A 19,307-nucleotide genomic window follows, 5' to 3' on the forward strand; every position below is an offset into this window, starting at 1 on the left:
CAAATCCAAGTGTTTCACCTTTCTAGCAATTTAAGCCAAATGTTTAGAAACCTTACTAAACAAATCCAAACATTTCACCTTATTAGCAATTTAAGCCGAACGTTTACAAACGTTACGAAACAAAGACAAACTTTTCACCTTTTTAGCAATTTAAGCCAAACATTTACAAACGTTACAAAACATATCCAAATGTTTCCCCATTTTAGAAATTTAAGCGAAATATTTACAACTTTACGAAACAAATTTAAACATTTCACCTTTTTAAGAATTTATGCCAAACATTTACAAACGTGACGAAACAAATCCAAATGTTTCACCTTTTTAGCGATTGAAGCCAAACGTTTACAAACGTTACAGAACAAATCCGAAAGTTTCACCTTTTTAGCGATTTAAGCGAAACGTTTACAAACATTACGGAACAAATCCGAACTTTTCGCCTTTTTAGCAATTTAAGCCAAACGTTTATAAACGTTGCAAAACATGTCCAAACGTTTCACCTTTTTAGCAATTTAAGCCAAACGTTTACAAACGTTACGAAACAAAACCAAGCATTTCACCTTTTTCGCAATTTAAACCAAATGTTTACAAACGTTACAAAACAAATCGAAGTGTTTCACCTTTTTAGCGATTTAAGCCAAACATTTACAAACGTTCCGAAACAAATCCAAGCGTTTCACATTTTTTTGAATTTAAGCCTAACGTTCACAAACATTATATAACAAATCCAAGAGTTTCACCTTTATAGCAAATTAAGCCAAATATTTACAAACGTTACGAAACAAAACCAAACGTTTTACCTTCTTAGCAATTTAAGCCAAACGTACAAACGTTACCAAACAAATCCACACGTTTTACATTTTTAGAAATTTAAGCCAAACCTTTACAAACGTTACGAAACAAAACCAAGTATTAAACCTTTTTAGCAATTTAAACCAAACGTTTACAAACGTTACAAAACAAATCGAAATGTTTCACCTTTTTAGCAATTTAAGCCAAACGTTTACAAACGTTCCGAAACAAATCCAAGCGTTTCACATTTTTTGGAATTTAAGCCAAACGTTTACAAATATTATTTAACAAATCCAAGAGTTTCACCTTTTTAGCAAATTAAGCCAAACGTTTACAAACGTTACGAAACAAAACCAAACATTTTACAATTTCTAGCAATTTCAGCCAAACGTACAAACGTTACGAAACAAATCCAAACTTTTCCCCTTTTTAGCGATTTAAGCCAAACGTTTAAAAATATACGAATCAAATCCAAACGTTTCACCTTTTTAATTTATGCCAAATGTTTACAAACGTTGCGAAACAAATCCAAACGTTTCACCGTTTCAGCGATTTAAGCCAAACGTTTACAAACGTTACGAAATAAATCCAAACGTTTTACCTTTTTAGCGATTTAACCAAACGTTTACAAACGTTACGAAACAAAGCCAAAATTTTACAAAAGTTACGCAACAAATCCAAGTGTTTCACCTTTCTAGCAATTTAAGCCAAATGTTTAGAAACCTTATTAAACAAATCCAAACATTTCACCTTTTTAGCAATTTAAGCCGAACGTTTACAAACGTTACGAAACAAAGACAAACTTTTCACCTTTTTAGCAATTTAAGCCAAACGTTTACAAACGTTACAAAACATATCCAAATGTTTCCCCATTTTAGAAATTTAAGCGAAATATTTAAAACTTTACGAAACAAATCTAAACATTTCACCTTTTTAAGAATTTATGCCAAACATTTACAAACGTGACGAAACAAATCCAAATGTTTCACCTTTTTAGCGATTGAAGCCAAACGTTTACAAACGTTACAGAACAAATCCGAAAGTTTCACCTTTTTAGCGATTTAAGCGAAACGTTTACAAACATTACGGAACAAATCCGAACTTTTCGCCTTTTTAGCAATTTAAGCCAAACGTTTATAAACGTTGCAAAACATGTCCAAACGTTTCACCTTTTTAGCAATTTAAGCCAAACGTTTACAAACGTTACGAAACAAAACCAAGCATTTCACCTTTTTCGCAATTTAAACCTAATGTTTACAAACGTTACAAAACAAATCGAAGTGTTTCACCATTTTAGCGATTTAAGCCAAACATTTACAAACGTTCCGAAACAAATCCAAGCGTTTCACATTTTTTTGAATTTATGCCTAACGTTCACAAACATTATATAACAAATCCAAGAGTTTCACCTTTTTAGCAAATTAAGCCAAATATTTACAAACGTTACGAAACAAAACCAAACGTTTTACCTTCTTAGCAATTTAAGCCAAACGTACAAACGTTACCAAACAAATCCACACGTTTTACATTTTTAGAAATTTAAGCCAAACCTTTACAAACGTTACGAAACAAAACCAAGTATTACACCTTTTTAGCAATTTAAACCAAACGTTTACAAACGTTACAAAACAAATCGAAATGTTTCACCTTTTTAGCAATTTAAGCCAAACGTTTACAAACGTTCCGAAACAAATCCAAGCGTTTCACATTTTTTGGAATTTAAGCCAAACGTTTACAAATATTATTTAACAAATCCAAGAGTTTCACCTTTTTAGCAAATTAAGCCAAACGTTTACAAACGTTACGAAACAAAACCAAACGTTTTACAATTTCTAGCAATTTCAGCCAAACGTACAAACGTTACGAAACAAATCCAAACTTTTCCCCTTTTTAGCGATTTAAGCCAAACGTTTAAAAATATACGAAACAAATCCAAACGTTTCACCTTTTTAATTTATGCCAAATGTTTACAAACGTTGCGAAACAAATCCAAACGTTTCACCGTTTCAGCGATTTAAGCCAAACGTTTACAAGCGTTACGAAATAAATCCAAACGTTTTACCTTTTTAGCGATTTAAGTCAAATGTTTACAAACGTTACGAAACAAATCCAAACGTTTCCCCTTTTAACCAATTTAAGCCAAACGTTTACAAACGTTTGGAAACAAATCCAAACATTTCACCTTTTTAACGATTAAAGCCAAACGTTTACAAACATTGCGAAACAAATCCAAACGTTTTACCTTTTTAGCTACTTAAACCAAATGTTTACAAACGTTACGAAACAAATCTAAGCGTTTCACCTTTTTAGTAATTTAAGCTAAACGTTTACAAACGTAACGAAACAAAGCCAAACGTTTTGAAACAAATCCAAACGTTTAAAACGTAACGAAGGAAATTTAAACATTTCACCTTTTTAGCGATTTAAGCCAAACGTTTACAAACGTTACGAAACAAAGCCAAAATTTTACAAACGTTACGCAACAAATCCAAGTGTTTCACCTTTCTAGCAATTTAAGCCAAATGTTTAGAAACCTTACTAAACAAATCCAAACATTTCACCTTTTTAGCAATTTAAGCCGAACGTTTACAAACGTTACGAAACAAAGACAAACTTTTCACCTATTTAGCAATTTAAGCCAAACGTTTACAAACGTTACAAAACATATCCAAATGTTTCCCCATTTTAGAAATTTAAGCAAAATATTTAAAACTTTACGAAACAAATCTAAACATTTCCCCTTTTTAAGAATTTATGCCAAATATTTACAAACGTGACGAAGCAAATCCAAATGTTTCACCTTTTTAGCGATTGAAGCCAAACGTTTACAAACGTTACAGAACAAATCCGAAAGTTTCACCTTTTTAGCTATTTAAGCGAAACGTTTACAAACATTACGGAACAAATTCGAACTTTTCGCCTTTTTAGCAATTTAAGCCAAACGTTTATAAACGTTGCAAAACATGTCCAAACGTTTCACCTTTTTAGCAATTTAAGCCAAACGTTTACAAACGTTACGAAACAAAACCAAGCATTTCACCTTTTTCGCAATTTAAACCAAATGTTTACAAACGTTACAAAACAAATCGAAGTGTTTCACCATTTTAGCGATTTAAGCCAAACATTTACAAACGTTCCGAAACAAATCCAAGCGTTTCACATTTTTTTGAATTTATGCCTAACGTTCACAAACATTATATAACAAATCCAAGAGTTTCACCTTTTTAGCAAATTAAGCCAAATATTTACAAACGTTACGAAACAAAACCAAACGTTTTACCTTCTTAGCAATTTAAGCCAAACGTACAAACGTTACCAAACAAATCCACACGTTTTACATTTTTAGAAATTTAAGCCAAACCTTTACAAACGTTACGAAACAAAACCAAGTATTAAACCTTTTTAGCAATTTAAACCAAACGTTTACAAACGTTACAAAACAAATCGAAATGTTTCACCTTTTTAGCAATTTAAGCCAAACGTTTACAAACGTTCCGAAACAAATCCAAGCGTTTCACATTTTTTGGAATTTAAGCCAAACGTTTACAAATATTATTTAACAAATCCAAGAGTTTCACCTTTTTAGCAAATTAAGCCAAACGTTTACAAACGTTACGAAACAAAACCAAACGTTTTACAATTTCTAACAATTTCAGCCAAACGTACAAACGTTACGAAACAAATCCAAACTTTTCCCCTTTTTAGCGATTTAAGCCAAACGTTTAAAAATATACGAAACAAATCCAAACGTTTCACCTTTTTAATTTATGCCAAATGTTTACAAACGTTGCGAAACAAATCCAAACGTTTCACCATTTCAGCGATTTAAGCCAAACGTTTACAAGCGTTACGAAATAAATCCAAACGTTTTACCTTTTTAGCGATTTAAGTCAAATGTTTACAAACGTTACGAAACAAATCCAAACGTTTCCCCTTTTAACCAATTTAAGCCAAACGTTTACAAACGTTTGGAAACAAATCCAAACATTTCACCTTTTTAACGATTAAAGCCAAACGTTTACAAACATTGCGAAACAAATCCAAACGTTTTACCTTTTTAGCTACTTAAACCAAATGTTTACAAACGTTACGAAACAAATCTAAGCGTTTCACCTTTTTAGTAATTTAAGCTAAACGTTTACAAACGTAACGAAACAAAGCCAAACGTTTTGAAACAAATCCAAACGTTTAAAACGTAACGAAGGAAATTTAAACATTTCACCTTTTTAGCGATTTAAGCCAAACGTTTACAAACGTTACGAAACAAAGCCAAAATTTTACAAACGTTACGCAACAAATCCAAGTGTTTCACCTTTCTAGCAATTTAAGCCAAATGTTTAGAAACCTTACTAAACAAATCCAAACATTTCACCTTTTTAGCAATTTAAGCCGAACGTTTACAAACGTTACGAAACAAAAACAAACTTTTCACCTTTTTAGCAATTTAAACCAAACGTTTACAAACGTTACAAAACATATCCAAATGTTTCCCCATTTTAGAAATTTAAGCGAAATATTTAAAACTTTACGAAACAAATCTAAACATTTCACCTTTTTAAGAATTTATGCCAAACATTTACAAACGTGACGAAACAAATCCAAACGTTTCACCTTTTTAATTTATGCCAAATGTTTACAAACATTGCGAAACAAATCCAAACGTTTCACCGTTTCAGCGATTTAAGCCAAACGTTACGAAATAAATCCAAACGTTTTACCTTTTTAGCGATTTAAGTCAAACGTTTACAAACGTTACGAAACAAATCCAAACGTTTCCCCTTTTAACCAATTTATGCCAAACGTTTACAAACGTTAGGAAACAAATCCAAACATTTCACCTTTTTAACGATTAAAGCCAAACGTTTACAAACATTGCGAAACAAATCCAAACGTTTCACCTTTTTAGCTATTTAAACCAAATGTTTACAAACGTTACGAAACAAATCTAAGCGTTCCACCTTTTTAGTAATTTAAGCTAAACGTTTACAAACGTAACGAAACAAAGCCAAACGTTTTGAAACAAATCCAAACGTTTAAAACGTAACGAAGGAAATTTAAACATTTCACCTTTTTAGCGATTTAAGCCAAACGTTTACAAACGTTACGAAACAAAGCCAAAATTTTACAAACGTTACGCAACAAATCCAAGTGTTTCACCTTTCTAGCAATTTAAGCCAAATGTTTAGAAACCTTACTAAACAAATCCAAACATTTCACCTTTTTAGCAATTTAAGCCGAACGTTTACAAACGTTACGAAACAAAGACAAACTTTTCACCTTTTTAGCAATTTAAGCCAAACGTTTACAAACGTTACAAAACATATCCAAATGTTTCCCCATTTTAGAAATTTAAGCGAAATATTTAAAACTTTACGAAACAAATCTAAACATTTCCCCTTTTTAAGAATTTATGCCAAATATTTACAAACGTGACGAAGCAAATCCAAATGTTTCACCTTTTTAGCGATTGAAGCCAAACGTTTACAAACGTTACAGAACAAATCCGAAAGTTTCACCTTTTTAGCTATTTAAGCGAAACGTTTACAAACATTACGGAACAAATTCGAACTTTTCGCCTTTTTAGCAATTTAAGCCAAACGTTTATAAACGTTGCAAAACATGTCCAAACGTTTCACCTTTTTAGCAATTTAAGCCAAACGTTTACAAACGTTACGAAACAAAACCAAGCATTTCACCTTTTTCGCAATTTAAACCAAATGTTTACAAACGTTACAAAACAAATCGAAGTGTTTCACCTTTTTAGCGATTTAAGCCAAACATTTACAAACGTTCCGAAACAAATCCAAACGTTTCACATTTTTTTGAATTTAAGCCTAACGTTCACAAACATTATATAACAAATCCAAGAGTTTCACCTTTTTAGCAAATTAAGCCAAACGTACAAACGTTACCAAACAAATCCACACGTTTTATATTTTTAGAAATTTAAGCCAAACCTTTACAAACGTTACGAAACAAAACCAAGCATTAAACCTTTTTAGCAATTTAAACCAAACGTTTACAAACGTTACAAAACAAATCGAAATGTTTCACCTTTTTAGCAATTTAAGCCAAACGTTTACAAACGTTCCGAAACAAATCCAAGCGTTTCACATTTTTTGGAATTTAAGCCAAACGTTTACAAATATTATTTAACAAATCCAAGAGTTTCACCTTTTTAGCAAATTAAGCCAAACGTTTACAAACGTTACGAAACAAAACCAAACGTTTTACAATTTCTAGCAATTTCAGCCAAACGTACAAACGTTACGAAACAAATCCAAACTTTTCCCCTTTTTAGCGATTTAAGCCAAACGTTTAAAAATATACGAAACAAATCCAAACGTTTCACCTTTTTAATTTATGCCAAATGTTTACAAACGTTGCGAAACAAATCCAAACGTTTCACCATTTCAGCGATTTAAGCCAAACGTTTACAAGCGTTACGAAATAAATCCAAACGTTTTACCTTTTTAGCGATTTAAGTCAAATGTTTACAAACGTTACGAAACAAATCCAAACGTTTCCCCTTTTAACCAATTTAAGCCAAACGTTTACAAACGTTTGGAAACAAATCCAAACATTTCACCTTTTTAACGATTAAAGCCAAACGTTTACAAACATTGCGAAACAAATCCAAACGTTTTACCTTTTTAGCTACTTAAACCAAATGTTTACAAACGTTACGAAACAAATCTAAGCGTTTCACCTTTTTAGTAATTTAAGCTAAACGTTTACAAACGTAACGAAACAAAGCCAAACGTTTTGAAACAAATCCAAACGTTTAAAACGTAACGAAGGAAATTTAAACATTTCACCTTTTTAGCGATTTAAGCCAAACGTTTACAAACGTTACGAAACAAAGCCAAAATTTTACAAACGTTACGCAACAAATCCAAGTGTTTCACCTTTCTAGCAATTTAAGCCAAATGTTTAGAAACCTTACTAAACAAATCCAAACATTTCACCTTTTTAGCAATTTAAGCCGAACGTTTACAAACGTTACGAAACAAAAACAAACTTTTCACCTTTTTAGCAATTTAAACCAAACGTTTACAAACGTTACAAAACATATCCAAATGTTTCCCCATTTTAGAAATTTAAGCGAAATATTTAAAACTTTACGAAACAAATCTAAACATTTCACCTTTTTAAGAATTTATGCCAAACATTTACAAACGTGACGAAACAAATCCAAACGTTTCACCTTTTTAATTTATGCCAAATGTTTACAAACATTGCGAAACAAATCCAAACGTTTCACCGTTTCAGCGATTTAAGCCAAACGTTACGAAATAAATCCAAACGTTTTACCTTTTTAGCGATTTAAGTCAAACGTTTACAAACGTTACGAAACAAATCCAAACGTTTCCCCTTTTAACCAATTTATGCCAAACGTTTACAAACGTTAGGAAACAAATCCAAACATTTCACCTTTTTAACGATTAAAGCCAAACGTTTACAAACATTGCGAAACAAATCCAAACGTTTCACCTTTTTAGCTATTTAAACCAAATGTTTACAAACGTTACGAAACAAATCTAAGCGTTCCACCTTTTTAGTAATTTAAGCTAAACGTTTACAAACGTAACGAAACAAAGCCAAACGTTTTGAAACAAATCCAAACGTTTAAAACGTAACGAAGGAAATTTAAACATTTCACCTTTTTAGCGATTTAAGCCAAACGTTTACAAACGTTACGAAACAAAGCCAAAATTTTACAAACGTTACGCAACAAATCCAAGTGTTTCACCTTTCTAGCAATTTAAGCCAAATGTTTAGAAACCTTACTAAACAAATCCAAACATTTCACCTTTTTAGCAATTTAAGCCGAACGTTTACAAACGTTACGAAACAAAGACAAACTTTTCACCTTTTTAGCAATTTAAGCCAAACGTTTACAAACGTTACAAAACATATCCAAATGTTTCCCCATTTTAGAAATTTAAGCGAAATATTTAAAACTTTACGAAACAAATCTAAACATTTCCCCTTTTTAAGAATTTATGCCAAATATTTACAAACGTGACGAAGCAAATCCAAATGTTTCACCTTTTTAGCGATTGAAGCCAAACGTTTACAAACGTTACAGAACAAATCCGAAAGTTTCACCTTTTTAGCTATTTAAGCGAAACGTTTACAAACATTACGGAACAAATTCGAACTTTTCGCCTTTTTAGCAATTTAAGCCAAACGTTTATAAACGTTGCAAAACATGTCCAAACGTTTCACCTTTTTAGCAATTTAAGCCAAACGTTTACAAACGTTACGAAACAAAACCAAGCATTTCACCTTTTTCGCAATTTAAACCAAATGTTTACAAACGTTACAAAACAAATCGAAGTGTTTCACCTTTTTAGCGATTTAAGCCAAACATTTACAAACGTTCCGAAACAAATCCAAACGTTTCACATTTTTTTGAATTTAAGCCTAACGTTCACAAACATTATATAACAAATCCAAGAGTTTCACCTTTTTAGCAAATTAAGCCAAACGTACAAACGTTACCAAACAAATCCACACGTTTTATATTTTTAGAAATTTAAGCCAAACCTTTACAAACGTTACGAAACAAAACCAAGCATTAAACCTTTTTAGCAATTTAAACCAAACGTTTACAAACGTTACAAAACAAATCGAAATGTTTCACCTTTTTAGCAATTTAAGCCAAACGTTTACAAACGTTCCGAAACAAATCCAAGCGTTTCACATTTTTTGGAATTTAAGCCAAATGTTTACAAATATTATTTAACAAATCCAAGAGTTTCACCTTTTTAGCAAATTAAGCCAAACGTTTACAAACGTGACGAAACAAAACCAAACGTTTTACAATTTCTAGCAATTTCAGGCAAACATACAAACGTTACGAAACAAATCCAAACTTTTCCCCTTTTTAGCGATTTAAGCCAAACGTTTAAAAATATACGAATCAAATCCAAACATTTCACCTTTTTAATTTATGCCAAATGTTTACAAACGTTGCAAAACAAATCCAAACGTTTCACCGTTTCAGCGATTTAAGCCAAACGTTTACAAACGTTACGAAATAAATCCAAACGTTTTACCTTTTTAGCGATTTAAGCCAAACGTTTACAAACGTTACGAAACAAAGCCAAAATTTTACAAACGTTACGCAATAAATCCAAGTGTTTCACCTTTCTAACAATTTAAGCCAAATGTTTAGAAACCTTACTAAACAAATCCAAACATTTCACCTTTTTAGCAATTGTTTACAAACGTTTACAAACGTTACGAAACAAAGACAAACTTTTCACCTTTTTAGCAATTTAAGCCAAACGTTTACAAACGTTACAAAACATATCCAAATGTTTCCCCATTTTAGAAATTTAAGCGAAATATTTAAAACTTTACGAAACAAATCTAAACATTTCACCTTTTTAAGAATTTATGCCAAACATTTACAAACGTGACGAAACAAATCCAAATGTTTCACCTTTTTAGCGATTGAAGCCAAACGTTTACAAACGTTACAGAACAAATCCGAAAGTTTCACCTTTTTAGCGATTTAAGCGAAACGTTTACAAATATTACGGAACAAATCCGAACTTTTCGCATTTTTAGCAATTTAAGCCAAACGTTTATAAACGTTGCAAAACATGTCCAAACGTTTCACCTTTTTAGCAATTTATGCCAAACGTTTACAAACGTTACGAAACAAAACCAAGCATTTCACCTTTTTCGCAATTTAAACCAAATGTTTACAAACGTTACAAAACAAATCGAAGTGTTTCACCTTTTTAGCGATTTCAGCCAAACATTTACAAACGTTCCGAAACAAATCCAAGCGTTTCACATTTTTTTGAATATAAGCCTAACGTTCACAAACATTATATAACAAATCCAAGAGTTTCACCTTTTTAGCAAATTAAGCCAAATATTTACAAACGTTACGAAACAAAACCAAACGTTTTACCTTCTTAGCAATTTAAGCCAAACGTACAAACGTTACCAAACAAATCCACACGTTTTACATTTTTAGAAATTTAAGCCAAACCTTTACAAACGTTACGAAACAAAACCAAGTATTAAACCTTTTTAGCAATTTAAACCAAACGTTTACAAACGTTACAAAACAAATCGAAATGTTTCACCTTTTTAGCAATTTAAGCCAAACGTTTACAAACGTTCCGAAACAAATCCAAGCGTTTCACATTTTTTGGAATTTAAGCCAAACGTTTACAAATATTATTTAACAAATCCAAGAGTTTCACCTTTTTAGCAAATTAAGCCAAACGTTTACAAACGTTACGAAACAAAACCAAACGTTTTACAATTTCTAGCAATTTCAGCCAAACGTACAAACGTTACGAAACAAATCCAAACTTTTCCCCTTTTTAGCGATTTAAGCCAAACGTTTAAAAATATACGAAACAAATCCAAACGTTTCACCTTTTTAATTTATGCCAAATGTTTACAAACGTTGCGAAACAAATCCAAACGTTTCACCGTTTCAGCGATTTAAGCCAAACGTTTACAAACGTTACGAAATAAATCCAAACGTTTTACCTTTTTAGCGATTTAAGTCAAACGTTTACAAACGTTACGAAACAAATCCAAACGTTTCCCCTTTTAACCAATTTAAGCCAAACGTTTACAAACGTTTGGAAACAAATCCAAACATTTCACCTTTTTAACGATTAAAGCCAAACGTTTACAAACATTGAGAAACAAATCCAAACGTTTCACCATTTTAGCAATTTAAGCAAAACGTTTACAAACGTTACGAAACAAATCCAAACTTTTCACCTTTTCAGCGATTTAAGACAAACGTTAACAAACGTTACGAAACAAATCCAAACGTTTCCTCTTTTTCACGATTTAAGACAAACCTTTACAAACATTACGAAACCTGTTTTAGCAATTTAAGCCAAACGTTTACAAACGTTATGAAACAAATCCAAACGTTTCACCTTTTTAGCGATTTAAAATAAACGTTTACAAACGTTCCAAAACTAATCCAAACGATTCACCTTTTTAGCGATTTAAGCGAAACGTTTACAAACGTTACGAAATAAAACCAAATATTTCACCTTTTTAGCGAATTAAAATAAACGTTTACAAACGTTACAAAACTAATCCAAACGATTCACCTTTTTAGCGATTGAAGCGAAACGTTTAAAAAAGTTACGAAATAAAACCAAACATTTCACCTTTTCAGCGAATTAAGCCAAACGTTTACAGACTAAAGAAACAAAACCAAACATTTCCCCTTTTTATCGATTTAAGCCAAACGTTTACAAACGTTACGAAACAAATCCAAACGTTTCACCTTTTTAGCGATTTAAGCCAGAGGTTTACAAACGTTACGAAACAAATCCAAGCGTTTCACCTTTTTAGCGATTTAAGCCAAACGTTTCAAAACATTACGAAACAAATCCAAACGTTTCATCTTTTTAGCGATATAAGCCAACGTTTACAAACGTTACAAAACAAATACAGACGTTTCCCCTTTTTAGCGATTTAATCCAAACGTTTACAAACGTTACGAAACAAAACAAGACGTTTCACCTTTTTTGTGATTTAAGCCAAACATTTACTAACATTACGAAACAAAAGCAAACACTTAAAACGTCACGAAACAAATCCAAGCGTTTCACATTTTTAGCAATTTAAACCAAATATTTATAAACGTTGCAAAACAATTCCAAACGTTTCACCTTTTTAACGATTTAAGCCAAACATTTTCAAACGTTAAGAAACAAAACCAAACGTTTATAACGTTGCGAAACAAATCCAAACGTTTTATTTTTTTAGCAATTTATGCCAAACCGATATAAACGTTACGAAACAAAACCAAGCGTTTCAAATTTTGAGCAATTTAAGCCAAACGTTTACAAGCATTACAAAACAAATCGAAGTGTTTCACCTTTTTAGCAATATAAGCCAAACGTTTACAAGCGTTACGAAACAAATCCAAACGTATCACCTTTATAGCGAATTAAGCCAAACGTTTACAGACGTTACGAAACAAATCCAAATGTTTCCCCTTTTTATCGATTTAAGCCAAATGTTTACAAACGTTACGAAACAAATCCAAACGTTTCACCTTTTTAGTGATTTAAGCCAAAGGTTTACAAACGTTATGAAACAAATCCAAGCGTTTCCCATTTTAGCGATTTAATCCAAACGCTTAAAAACATTACGAAACAAATCCAAACGTTTCACCTTTTTAGCGAGTTAAGACAAACGTTACAAAAGCTACAAAACAAATCCAGACGTTTCCCCTTTTTCGCGATTTAAGCCAAACGTTTATAAACATTACGAAACAAAACCGGACGTTTCACCTTTTTTGCGATTTAAGCCAAACGTTTACAAACATTACTAAACAAAACCAAACGCTTAAAACGTCACGAAACAAATCCAAGCGTTTCACCTTTTTAGCAATTTAAGCCAAACATTTATGAACGTTGCGAAACAAATCCAAACGTTTCACCTTTTTAGCGATTTATGCCAAACGTTTACAAACGTTACCAAACAAAACCAAACGTTTATAACGTTACGAAACAAATCCAAAAGTCTTAAATCTTTAGCAATTTATGCCAAACCTTTACAAACTTTACGAAACAAAACCAAGCTTTTCAACTTTTTAGCTATTTAAGCCAAACGTTTACAAGCGTTACAAAACAAATCGAAGTGTTTCACCTTTTTAGCAATTTAAGCCAAACGTTTACAAACGTTACGAAACAAAGCTAAGCGTTTCACCTTTTTAGCAATATAAGCCAAACCTTTCCAAACATTACAAAACAAATCGAACTGTTTAAACTTTTTAGCAATTTCAGCCAAACGTTTACAAACGTTCCAAAACAAATCCAAGCGTTTCACATTTTTTGGAATTTAAGCCAAACGTTTACAAACATTATATAACAAATCCAAGAGTTTCACCTTCTTAGCAAATTAAGCCAAACGTTAACAAACTTTACAAAACAAAACCAAACGTTTTACCTTTTTAGCAATTTATGCCAAACCTTTACAAACGTTACGAAACAAAACCAAGCTTTTCAACTTTTTAGCAATTTAAGCCAAACGTTTACAAGCGTTACAAAACAAATCAAAGTGTTTCACCTTTTTAGCAATTTAAGCCAAACGTTTACAAACGTTACGAAACAAAGCCAAGCGTTTCACCTTTTTAGCAATTTAAGCCAAACCTTTACAAACGTTACAAAACAAATCGAACTTTTTTCAACTTTTTAGCAATTTCAGCCGAACGTTTACAAACGTTCGGAAACAAATCCAAGCGTTTCACATTTTTTTTGAATTTAAGCCAAACGTTTACAAACATTATATAACAAATCCAAGAGTTTCAGCGTTTTAGCAAATTAAGCCAAACGTTAAAAAACTTTACAAAACAAAACCAAACGTTTTACCTTTTTAGCAATTTAAGCCAAACGTTTCCCCTTTTTAGTCATTTTAGCCAAACGTTTAAAACGTTACGATACAAATCCAAACGTTTCACCTTTTTAGCGATTTATGCCAAACGTTTCACCTTTTTAGCGATTTAAGCCAAACGTTTACAAATGTTACGAAACAAATCCAAACGTTTCACCTTTTTAGCGATTTAAGCCAAACGTTTACAAACGTTACAAAACAAATCCAAACGTTTCACCTTTTTAGCGATTTAAGCCAAACGTTACCAAACAAATCCAAACGTTTCACCTTTTTAGCGATTTAAGCCAAACATTTACAAACATTACGAAACTAATCCAAACGTTTAAAACATTACGAAACCCGTTTTAGCGATTTAATCCAAACGTTTACAAACGTTACGAAACAAATCAAAACCTTTAACCTTTTTATGATTTAAGCCAAACGTTTACAGACGTTACGAAACAAATCCAAACGGTTTGCCTTTTTAGCGATTTAAGCCAAACGTTTAAAAACGTTACGAAATTAAACAAAAGGTTCCACCTTTTTATCGATTTCAGCCTAATGTTTACAAATGTTACGAAACAAATCCAAACGTTTTCCCTTTTTAGCGATTTAAGCCAAACGTTTTCAAACGTTACGAAACAAAACAGGACGTTTCACTTTTTTTGCGATTTAAGCCAAACGTTTACAAACATTATGAAACAAAATCAAACGTTTAAAACGTCACGAAACAAATCCAAGCGTTTCACCTTTTTAGAAATTTAAGCCAAACATTTATAAACGTTGCGAAACAAATCCAAACGTTTCATCTTTTTAGCGATTTATGCCAAACGTTTTGAAACGTTACGAAACAAAACAAGACGTTTATAACGTTACGAAACAAATCCAAACGTTTTATATTTTTAGCAATTTAAGCCAAACCTTTACAAACGTTACAAAACAAAACCAAGCGTTTCACCTTTTTAGCAATTTAAGCAAAACGTTTACAAACGTTACAAAACAAATCGAAGTGTTTCACCTTTTTAACAATTTAAGCCAAACGTTTATAAACGTTCTAAAACAAATCCAAGTGTTTCACATTTTTGGAATTTAAGACAAACGTTTACAAACATTTTATAACAAATCCAAGCGTTTCACCATTTTAGCAAATTAAGCCAAACGTTTACAAACGTTACGAAACAAAACCAGAAGTTTTACCTTTTTAGCAATTTAAGCCAAACGTATAAACGTTACGAAACAAATCCAAACGTTTCCCCTTTTTAGCGAATTAAGCCAAACATTTAAAACGTTACGAAAAAAATCCAGACGTTTCACCTTTTTAGCGATTTATACCAAACGTTTAAAAACGTTACGAAACAAATCCAAACGTTTACCCTTTTTAGCGATTTAAGTGAAACGTTTACAAATGTTACGAAAAAATCCAAACGTTTTACCTTTTTAGCGATTTAAGCAAAACGTTTTCAAATATTACGAATAAAACCAAACGTTTCACCTTTTTAGTGATTTAAGCCAAACGTTTACAGACGTTACGAAACAAATCCAAACTTATCACCTTTTTAGCGATTTAAGCGAAACGTTTACACACGTTGCAAAACAAATCCAAACGTTTCACCTTTTTATCGATTTAAGCCAAAGGTTTACATACGTTACAAAACAAATAAGAGCGTTTCACGTTTTTAGTAATTTAAGCCAAACATTTAAAAACATTACGAAACAAATCCAAATGTTTCATCTTTTTAGCGATTTAAGCCAAACGTTTACAAACGTTACGAAACAAATCCAAATGTTTCACTATTTTAGCGATTTAAGCCAAACGTTTACAAACGTTACGAACTAAAAAAGGACGTTTAAACTTTTTTGCGATTTCAGCCAAACATTTAAAACGTCACGAAACAAATCGAAGTGTTTCACCTTTTTAGCAATTTAAGCCAAATATTTATTAACTTTGCTAAACGAATCCAAACATTTCACATTTTTAGCGATTTAAGCCAAACGTTTACAAACGTTACGATACAAATCCAAAAGTTTCACCTTTTTGGTGATTGAAGCCAAACGTTTACAATGATAAGAAACAAATCCAAACGTTTAAAACGTAACGAAGGAAATTCAAACGTGTCCTCTTTTTAGCAATTTAAGCCAAACGTTAACAAACGTTATTAATTAAAGCCAAACGTTTACAAATGTTACGAAACAAATCCAAGCGTTTCACCTTTTTAACAATTAAACCCAAACGTTTACAAACGTTAGGAAACAAATCCAAACATTTCACCTTTTTAGCGATTTAAGCCGAACGTTTACAAAGGTTACGAAACAAAGCCAAACATTTCATCCTTTTAGCAATTTAAGCCAAACATTTACAAACGTTACGAAACATATCCAAATGTTTCCCCATTTTAGCGATTTAAGCCAAACGTTTAAAACGTTACGAAACCAATACAAACATTTCACCTTTTTAGCGATTTATGCCAAACGTTTACAAACGTGACGAAACAAATCCAAACGTTTCCCCTTCTTAGCGATTGAAGCCAAACGTTTACAAACGTTACGGAAAAATAAAAACATTTCACCTTTTCAGCGATTTAAGCCAAACATTTACAATCGTTACGAAACAAATCCAAATGTTTCGCCTTTTTAGAAATTTAAGCCAAACATTTACAAACGTTACAAAATAAATCTTAACGTTTCACCTTTTTAGCGGTTTAAGCCAAACGTTTACAAACGTTAAGAATCAAAACCAAATGTTTAAACGTTACGAAACAAATCCAAACGTTTCATATTTTTAGCAATTTAAGCCAAACCCTTACAAATGTTACGAAACAAAACCCAGCGTTTCACCTTATTAGCAATTTAAGCCAAACATTTACAAACGTTACAAAACAAATCGAAGCGTTTAACCTTTTTAGCAGTTTAAGCCAAACGTTTACAAACGTTCCGAAACAAATACAAGCGATTCACATTTTTAGGAATTTAAGCCAAACGTTTACAAACGTTATAAAAAAATCCAAGCATTTATCCTTTTTAGAAAATTAAGCCAAACGTGTACAAACGTTACGAAACAAAACCAAACGTTTCACCTTTTTAGCAATTGAAGCCAAATGTACAAATGTTACGAAACAAATCCAAACGTTTCCCCTTTTTAGCGATTTAAGCCAAATGTTTAAAACGTTACTAAACAAATCCAAACGTTTCACCTTTTTAGCGATTTATGCCAAACGTTTACAAACGTTACGAAACAAATCCAAACGTTTCACCTTTTTAGCGATTGAAGCAAAACGTTTACAAACGTTGCGAAACCAATCCAAAAGTTTCACATTTTTAGCAATTAGGCCAAACGTTTACAAACGATACGAAACAAAACCAAACATTTCCCCTTTTTAGCAATTTACCCCAAACATTTGCAGACGTTACGAAACAAATCCAAATGTTTCACCTTTTTAGCGATTTAAGCCAAGCGTTTACAAACGTTACGAAACAAATCCAAACGTTTCACCTTTTTAGCGATTTAAGACAAACGTTTACAGACGTTACGAAACAAATCCAAAAGTTTCACCTTTTTAGCGATTTAAGCCAAACGTTTACAGACGTTACGAAACAAATCCAAGCGTTTCACCTTTTTAGCAAATTAAGCAAAACGTTTACAAACGTTACAAAACAAAACCAGAAGTTTTACCTTTTTAGCAATTTAAGCCAAACGTATAAACGTTACGAAACAAATCCAAACGTTTCCCCTTTTTAGCGAATTAAGCCAAACGTTTAAAACGTTACGAAACAAATCCAAACGTTTCACCTTTTTAGCGATTTATGCCAAGCGTTTACAAACGTTACGAAACAAATCCAAACGTTTACCCTTTTTAGCGATTTAAGTGAAACGTTTACAAACGTTACGAAAAAAATCCAAACGTTTTTCCTTTTTAGCGATTTAAGCAAAACGTTTTCAAATATTACAAATAAAACCGAACGTTTCACCTTTTTAGGGATTTAAGCCAAACGTTTACAGACGTTACGAAACAAATCCAAACGTGTCACCTTTTTAGCGATTTAAGCGAAACGTTTACACACGTTACAAAACAAATCCAAACATTTCCCCTTTTTATCGATTTAAGCCAAAGGTTTACATACGTTACAAAACAAATCAGAGCGTTTCACCTTTTTAGCAATTTAAGCCAAACATTTAAAAACTTTACGAAACAAATCCAAATGTTTCATCTTTTTAGCGATTTAAGCCAAACGTTTACAAACGTTACGAAACAAATCCAAATGTTTCACTATTTTAGCGATTTAAGCCAAACGTTTACAAACGTTACGAACTAAAAAAGGACGTTTAAACTTTTTTGCGATTTCAGACAAACGTTTAAAACGTCACGAAACAAATCCAAGTATTTCACCTTTTTAGCAATTTAAGCCAAATATTTATTAACTTTACTAAAACGAATCCAAACCTTTCACATTTTTAGCGATTTAAGCCAAACGTTTACAAACGTTACGATACAAATCCAAACGTTTCACCTTTTTGGTGATTGAAGCCAAACGTTTACAATGATAAGAAACAAATCCAAACGTTTAAAACGTAACGAAGGAAATTCAAACGTGTCCCCTTTTTAGAAATTTAAGCCAAACGTTAACAAACGTTATTGAATAAAGCCAAACGTTTACAAATGTTATGAAACAAATCCAAGCGTTTCACCTTTTTAGCAATTTAAGCCAGACGTTTACAAACGTTAGGAAACAAATCCAAACATTTCACCTTTTTAGCGATTTAAGCCGAACGTTTACAAAGGTTACGAAACAAAGCCAAACATTTCACCTTTTTAGCAATTTAAGCCAAACATTTACAAACGTTACGAAACATATCCAAATGTTTCCCCATTTTAGCGATTTAAGCCAAACGTTTAAAACGTTACGAAACCAATACAAATATTTCACCTTTTTAGCGATTTATGCCAAACGTTTACAAACGTGACGAAACAAATCCAAACGTTTCCCCTTCTTAGCGATTGAAGCCAAACGTTTACAAACGTTACGGAAAAATAAAAACATTTCACCTTTTCAGCGATTTAAGCCAAACATTTACAATCGTTACGAAACAAATCCAAATGTTTCGCCTTTTTAGAAATTTAAGCCAAACATTTACA

The sequence above is a fragment of the Mercurialis annua genome, linkage group LG4 (genome assembly GCF_937616625.2).
Source record: "Mercurialis annua linkage group LG4, ddMerAnnu1.2, whole genome shotgun sequence".
In the NCBI taxonomy this organism is placed as follows: domain Eukaryota; kingdom Viridiplantae; phylum Streptophyta; class Magnoliopsida; order Malpighiales; family Euphorbiaceae; genus Mercurialis; species Mercurialis annua.